Source organism: Sus scrofa, chromosome 8, assembly GCF_000003025.6.
Source record: "Sus scrofa isolate TJ Tabasco breed Duroc chromosome 8, Sscrofa11.1, whole genome shotgun sequence".
Lineage (NCBI taxonomy): Eukaryota > Metazoa > Chordata > Mammalia > Artiodactyla > Suidae > Sus > Sus scrofa.
The window spans coordinates 90,489,125-90,497,611 of record NC_010450.4 but is presented as its reverse complement, the minus strand read 5'-3'; the positions used below and the strand labels follow the sequence as shown (position 1 = coordinate 90,497,611).

The following is an 8,487-nucleotide window of genomic DNA, read 5'->3' as shown; positions in this document are numbered from 1 at the left end:
ATGGTATATATCTTTCCATCTATTTGTGTCATCTTTGATTTCTTTCATCAGTGGCTTGTAGTTTTCAGAGTACAGGTCTTTTGTTTCTTTAGGTAGGTTTACTCCTAGGTATTTTATTCTTTTGATGCGATGGTAAGTGGGATTGCTTCCCTAATTTCTCTTTCTGATCTTTCATTGCTAGTGTGTAGAAATGCCATCAATTTCTGTGTATTGATTTTGTATCCCATAACTTTGCCAAATTCGTGGATGAGCTCTAACACTTTTCTGGTAGAGTCTTTACGATTCTCTAGGTATAGTGTCATGTCATCTGCAAATAGTGATAGTTTTACTTCTTCCTTTCCAATTTGGATTCCTTTTATTTCTTCTTCTTCTCTGATTGCTGTGGCTAGGACTTCCAAAACTACTTTGAAGAGTAGTGGCGAGAGAGGATATCCTTGTCTTCTTCCTGATCTCAGCAGGAATTCTTCAGCTTTCACCATTGAGAATGATGTTAGCTTCGGGTTTGTCATATATGGTCTTTATCATGTTGAGGTAGGTTCCCACTATGCCCACTTTCTGAAGGGTTTTTATCAGAAATGTGTGTTGGATTTTGTCAAAGGCTTTTTCCGCATCTATTGAGAGGATCATGTGGTTTTTATTCTTCAGTTTGTTAATGTGGTGTATCACACTCTTGGATTTGCAGATATTGAAGAACCCTTGCATCCCTGGTTTAAATCCCACTTGACTATGATGTACAATCCTTTTAATGTATTGCTGCATGTGTTTTGCTAGTATTTTGTTGAGAATGTTTGCATCTATGTTCATCAGTGAAATTGGCCTGTAGTTTTCTTTTTTTGTGGTATCTTTGTCTAGTTTTGGTATCAGGGTGATGGTGGCCTCATAGAATGAGTTTGGGAGTGTCCCTTCCTCTGCAATTTTTTGGAATAGTTTCAGAAGTGTTACCTCTTCTCTAAATGTTTGAAAGAATTTGCCTGTGAAGCCATCTGGCCCTGGACTTTTGTTTGTTGGGAGTTTTTAATCACAGTTTCAATTTTAGTTCCTGTGATTCATCCATTCATCTTTTCTATTTCATCTTGGTTTAGTCTTGGAAGATTGTACTCTTCTAAGAATTTGTCCATTTCTTCTAGGTTTTCCGTTTTATTGGTGTATAGCTGCATATGGCAGTCTGTTATGATCCTCTGTATTTCTATGATGTCCGTTGCTACCTCTCCTTTTTCATTTCTAATTTTATTGTTTTGAGTCCTCTCTCTTTTTTGCTTGATACATCTGGCAGGGGTTTATCAATTTTGTTGATCTTTTCAAAGAACCAGCTTTTTGTTTCATTGATCTTTTCTATGGTTTTCTTTGTTTCTAGTTCATTGATTTCTGCTCTGATCTTTATCATTTCTTTCCTTCTACTAACTTTAGGTCTTGTCTGTTCTTCTGTCTCGAGCTGCTTTAGATGTAATGTTAGCTTGTTTATTTGAGCTTTTGCTTGTTTTCTGAGGTGGGCTTGTATTGCTATAAACTTTCCTCTTAGAAGGGCTTTTGCTGCATCCCATAGGTTTTGGAGTGTTTTATCTCTGTTGTCATTTGCTTCTAGGTATTTTTTAGTTTCCTCTGATTTCTTCAGTGATCCACTGGTTGTTTAGTAGCATGTTGTTTAGTCTCCACGTGTTTGTGTTTTTTGCAGTTTTATTCTTGTGGTTGATTTCCAGGTGTATAGTGTTGTGGTCGGAAAATATGTTTTATATGATTTCAATTTTCTTAAATTTACCGAGGTTTGATTTGTAGCCCAGGATGTGATCAATTTTAGAGAATGTTCCATGTGCACTTGAGAAGAGTGTGTATTCTGTTGCTTTTGCATGGAATATGCTATAAATATCTATTAAGTCCATCTTGTTTAATGCTTCATTCAGGGCCTGTGTTAACTTATTGATTTTCTGTCTGGATGATCTCTCCTTTGCTGTAAGCAGGGTGTTAAAGTCCCCCACTATGATTGTGTTATTGTCAATTTGTCCTTTTAAGGTTGTTAACAGTTGCCTTACATATTGTGGTGAACCTATGTTGGGTGCATAGATATTTAAAATTATTATATCTTCTTCTTGGATTGATCCTTTGATCATTATGTAATGACCTTCTTTGTCCCTTAAAATATTCTTCAATTTAAAGTCTATTTTGTCTGATATGAGTATTACTACTCCAGCTTTCTTTTGAGCCCTGTTTGCATGAAATATTTATTTCCATCCTCTCACTTTCAATTTGTATGTGTCCCTAGAAGTGAAGTGGGTCTCTTGAAGACAGCATATATATGGGTCTTGTTTTTGTATGCATTCAGCCAGTCTATGACTTTTGTTTAGTCCATTAATAATTAAGGTAATTATTGATATTTATGTTCTTATTGCCATTTTATTAATTGCTTTGGATTTGTTTTTGTTGATCTTTTTTCTTCCCTTCTTCTCTTGTTCACTCCTCTTGTGGTTTGATGACTATCTCTAGTGTTGTATTTGAGGCTTTTGTGTGTGTGTGTGTGTGTGTGTGTGTGTGTGTATCAGTTGTAGATTTTTGGTTTGCAGTTACTCTGAAGTTTTGGTATAAGATTCTATATGTATATGAGATTGTTTTAAGTTGTTGTTCTCTTAATTGCAAGTGCATCTTCAGTGTCCTGCATTTGTACCTACCTCTTCTGATGATTTCTGATTGGTGGTATAATTGTGCATGGGTGATTTCATATCTTTACTGTATATATACCTTTACTGATGAGCCTTGTCATTTGTGGTATTTTTGTTTCCTGATGCTGTCTTTTTTTTTTCTGCCTAGAGAAGTTCCTTTAGTATTTGTTGTAAGGCTGGTTTAGTGTTGCTGAATTCTCTCAGCTTTTGCTTATCTGAGAAGGCTTTGATTTCTCCTTCAAATCTGAATGAGAGCCTTGCTGGGTAAAGTAATCTTGGTTGGAGGTTTTTTCCTTTCATCACATTAAGTATATCATGCCACTCTCTTCTGGCCTGCAGAGTTTCTGCTGAAAAATCTTCCAATAACCTTATTGGGGTTCCTTTGTATGTTACTTGTTTCTTTTCCCTAGCTGCTTTCAAGATTTTCTCTTTGTCTTTAATTTTGGTCCGTTTGATTAACATGTGTCTTGGGATATTCCTCCTTGTGTTTATTTTATATGGTACTCGTTGTGCTTACTTGATTTGAGTGAGTGGTTCCTTTCCCATGTTAGGGAAGTTTTCAGCTATTATCTCTTAGAATATTTTTTCTGTCCCCTTCTCTCTCTATTCTCTTTCTGGCACCCCTGTAATACAGATGTTGGTGTGTTCAATATTGTCCCAGAGTTCTCTGAGACTCTCTTCATTTCTTTTCAATCTTTCTTCTCTTTTCTGTTCTGCATCAATGATTTTCACTAGTCTATCCCTCACCTTGCTTATTCGTTCTTCTGCCTCCTGTATTCTTCTGTTGGCTGCTTCTAATGAATTTTTTATTTCATTTGTTGTATTTTACATCTCTTCTTGCATAAGTTTTATATCTTGTATCTCTTGATGTGGGCTCCTCTTTGTCTTCTGGAGTAGGATGTCTTCTTTAAGGTTTACAGTCCATTTGGTTGAAGATTTCTCATCCTTTAGTTGTGAATTTTGTTGTTTTTAGGAGAGACGTTGAGCTCCAGTCCTTCTATTCCACCATCTTAATCCCACCTCCCCACATATAGATTTTTTTTGACATGTTTTTGAGAGAACATGGGCACTACGTCTTACTCAACCACATTAATTATGCCCCCACAATCTAATTATCCCAATACTTCTAACTTATTTTATTTCTTACAGTGATCTGTCATCAGTGATATCTGATGTTGCTACCATAATTGTTTGGGGGAAAACCAAAACTCTATGAGATGGTGATCTTTTTTTTTTTTTTTTGTCTTTTTGCCTTTTTCTAGGGCCGCACCTACAGCATAGGTAGGTTCCCAGGCTAGGGGTTGAATTGGAGCTGTAGCTGCCAGCCTATGCCACAGCCACAGCATCGTGGGATCCAAGCCACGTCTGCAACCTACACCACAGATCTCAGCAATGCCGGATTCTCAATCCACTGAGCAAGGCCAGGGATTGAACCCACAACCTTATGGTTCCTAGTCAGATTCGTTAACCACTGAGCCACAACAGGAACTCCTGAGATGATGATCTTAATCAATAAATATTGTGTGTGTTCTGAATGCTCCACTGACCAGCTTTTCTCTCCCTTTCCTTATGCCTCCCTATTCTCTGAGACACAGCAATGTTGAAATTAGGTAAATTAATAATTGTACAATGACCTCTAAGTCTTTAAGTATGAAGAAGTGTTACATGTCCCTCACTTACATTAAAAGCTAGGTAAGATTAAGCTTAGTGTGGAATTCTTTTCAGAAGATGAGACAGCCAAAAGCTCAGCCTCCTGTCCCATTATCCAAGCTGTGCATACAAAAGTAAACTTCTTGAAGTAAATTAAAAATGCTACTGTGGTGAACACACTAATGGTAAGAAAGCTAAACAGCCTTATTTTTGATGTGGAGAAAATTTTAGTGGTCTGAATAGAAGATCAAACTTACTAACATTCACTTAAGCCAAAGATTAATCCAAAGTAAGTCCCTAACTCTCTTCAGTTCTGTGAAGGCTGATAGAGGTGAGGATGCTATAGAAGAAATTTGAAGTTAGCAAAGGTTGGTTCATGAGGTTTAAAGAAAGAGACTTTTTTTGGCTTTTTAGGGCCACACTAGCAGCATGTGGATGTCCCAGGTTAGGGGTTGAATCAGAGCTATAGCTACCAGCCTATGCCATAGCCATAGCAAAGTGGTATCTGAACCACATCTGTGACCTACACTGCAGCTCATGGCAATGCTGTATCCTTAACCCATGAACAAGGCCAGGGATCAAATCTGCAACTTCATGGTTCTAGTTGGATTTTTTTCTGCTGTGCCACAATGGGAAATCCAAAAAGACATCTCTGTATGAGTGTAAGGTGAAGCAGCACATGGGAGAAATAGCAAGCTATCCAAGAGATCTAAGTGAGATAATTAAACTAAACAACCCATTTTCATTGTAGATATAATGACCTTCTCTTGGAAGAAGATAACACCTAGAACTTTCTCAGCTAGAGAGGAAAAGTCAGTGACAGGCTTCAAGCTTCAAAGGACAGGCTGACTCTCTTTTTAGAGGCTAATGCCACTGATAATTTTAAGTTGAAGCCAATGTTTATTTACCATTCCAAAAACACTAAGGCATTTAAGAATTACGCTAAATCTACTCCACTTGTGCTCTATGACTGGAACAGGAAAGCATGACTGTTGATATCATGGTTTACTGAATAGTTTAAGCCCACTATTGAGACATACTGCTCAGAAAAAAAAATTCCTTTCAAAATATTACTGCTAGTTGACAGTGCACATGGTCACCCAAGAGCCCTGATGTAGATGTAAACATGATTAATGTTTTTGCCTCTGCTGCTAACACAACCAAAATGTTAAAACCCATGAATCAATAAGCCTTTGAATTTTTAACTCTTATTATTTAACAGATACATTTCATAAAACTATAGATGCCATAGATCGTGCTTCCTCTGATGGATCTAGACAAAGTCAATTGAAAACCTTCTGGAAAGGATTCACCATTCTAGATGCCATCAACATCTGTGATTCATGGGAAGAGGTCAAAATATCAACATTAAGAGTTTAGAAGGAGCTGATTCCAACCCTCATAGATGACTTTGAGGGGGTTCAAGAGTCAGTGGGGGAACTAACTGCAGGTGTAGTGGATATAACAAGAGAATTAGAATCATGCATGGATCCTGAAGATGTGACTGAATTACTGCAGTCTCATGATCCAACTTTAAAGGATGAGGAGTTGCTTTTTAGTGAGCAAAGAAAACAGTTTCTTGAGATGGAACCTATTCCTGATGAAGATGCAATGAAGATTGTTGAAATGACAATGCAGGATTTAGAATATGACCTAAACTTAGTTGATAAAACAGTGGTAGATTTGGAAAGGATTGACTCCAATCTTGTAAGACATTCTACTATGGCTAAAACAGCTTTGCATGATACAGAAGAATCATTTGTGATTAATGTAGCAAACTTCATTATTGTCTAATTTTAAGAAATTGCCACAGCCACCCCAACCTCCAGCAACCACCACCCTGATCAGTCAGCAGCCATCAACAAAATTCAAAACCTTCCACCAGAAAAAATATGAGGATAATGGTTAACATTTTGTAGCAATAAAGTATTTTTAATTAAGATATGAATACTGTTTTTTAGACATAATGCTGCTGCACACCTAGCAGACTACACTTACTTTATTATGATATTGACTTTACTGTGGTGGTCTGGAACCAAACATGCAGTATTTCTAAGGTCTGCCCATATAGATAGATAATCGATAGATGATCGGTAGGTAAGGAGATGATAGATAGATAGATAGATAGATAGATAGATAGATAGATAGATAGACAGACAGATAAATAGATAGGAATTGCCAATTATTTTAATTTATATTAGTGTCTCTAAAACTGCCAACACAATTAAAAGACTGAATCAACAAATTGGGATTTAAGAATAATTATAGTTAAATTACGATAATGAGGACAAATAGCCATCAAAAAACCCACAACTCTCAGAGAAATTATAGAACTGAACTCCCACCATTAAAACTCATTCATTTTATTTAATAATCAGAATTTAGGGTACATATTACCAGCCTGAGAAACGTGAAGTTACAATCTTGTTTTTCATGTTTGCAAAGAATGAAAATTGTAATTGGAGATAATATTTACTATCTCATATATGAAACATAAGAATCTTGTTGCTTTTCCAATCTTGTGATCTTATTGGTATCTCTATATATCAAAAGGATTTTATAAAATCTTCACTTGTTTTCTTTTATCCATCTACATTAAAAATAAAAAGTACCTTAAAAAAAACAATAAATAAATTGGGGAAAAACTATTTTTTTCAAAGTTATTTGGTGGCCATACTCTGTCTTCTCTTTAGTCCAATAGTGATAGCTGGAAATTTGGGAAATTAAGTTTTAGTTTTCCACTAATAGATCCCATTTAGTAGTAATTTTTCAGAGACATGAAATATCAAACTATGTCAATTGAAATACAAAGGTATTCACATGTTTAATAAAAATAATAGTAAGTTTCACTTTTGCCTGAGATGTAGGGAAGGTATAGTGAGTGGGGCGGGCACATGCCAGGATTGACTTTTTAATTTTGTGAGTCTTTGCTAGAAGTGCCCACAGTGAAAAGCACCCTTGACTCCTACTAACTTTCCTTCAGCTGTTGTTGGCTTATTATAATTCTTCTATACATGGTTAATGGCAGAAGCAGACATAACATTTTAACATGCATTGAGCCTGCCTCAAGTATTTTAATTGGTTTAAAACTGTTGGTAGCATCTTTTACTGTATTAATTTATTGCTTTAACTTCAGTCAACTGAAACCTTTGACAGATGTAGTGCAACTACTGCATACAGAACAGGAGACTGAAGGTATTTATATGATGCAAATGCCTCTTTTTCATTAAGTATTCATGAACTTTCTCTTAATGATTATATTGAAAAAGTACCATGAAGGTTGAGATTCATGCCTTGTGAAAATTAATAGTCTAATTTTACAAAGTGACAGTTTTGTTTAAATATGATGGAAGACATAGCTTTTGAGCAGATACTAACAATTGTGAAGAAAGAGTATCCCTTCAATGGTTTTGTTTTGTTGAGATTCAGTGGAATTCAAAAGTGACAGCCTTAAAAATAAACATCCTTCATAGCATAGAATAAGAGAGCACAGTGTTTGTTTATGCCATACCTTCAAATATTACATCTTTATTCATTTAGTTATAAAAACACATTGTGCAGTAGTTATATAATAACTGGTGTTTCTCACAATATCATTAGCTTCAAAATGTTCTAATAAAAAATAGTGTATTCTCAGATAAAATATGACATTCTAAAATCATACACACACACACACACACACACAGCACCAAAATAAAATTAAAGCTATTTTTAATTTCAATCAAAACGTTGTAGCTTTTAGAATCTATTGCTCAAGACTGCGCATAATCAACTTAAATGCAAATTATATTGGTAGTGCTTAAGGGAAGCAGACTGTGTATTTTTGAATAACTTTCCTGCTGAAAACATACCTACCTTTCATCAAAAAAGCAAAATATGTTTACAAAAATAATCTGTATACATATTTTAAGTTGTTCCCAGATGGCCAGGGTCACAATACATGTGACTGAAATTCTACCTAAATATTGCAAACATTTGTACACCCATCAGTTTTTATTGTCTAGCAGCATATGTGTCTTTATGATATGGTCCATTAACTGTACATAGAGCAGAGCTGCTGGGACATCTGCCCAGAGGCAGAAACTTTTCTCAAGATATGTGCTTATAGGTATTTGCATCTGTAAGCCTTGCCTTGTCAGGAAGAAAACAGGACAAAATCCTTATAACAAAAATCAATTTCCAGGAA

At 35.6% G+C, this 8,487-nt stretch overlaps 1 pseudogene; it reads left to right on the top strand.

Moving 5' to 3' along the window:
* LOC106510462 lies at positions 4,281-6,210 on the top strand (annotated as a pseudogene).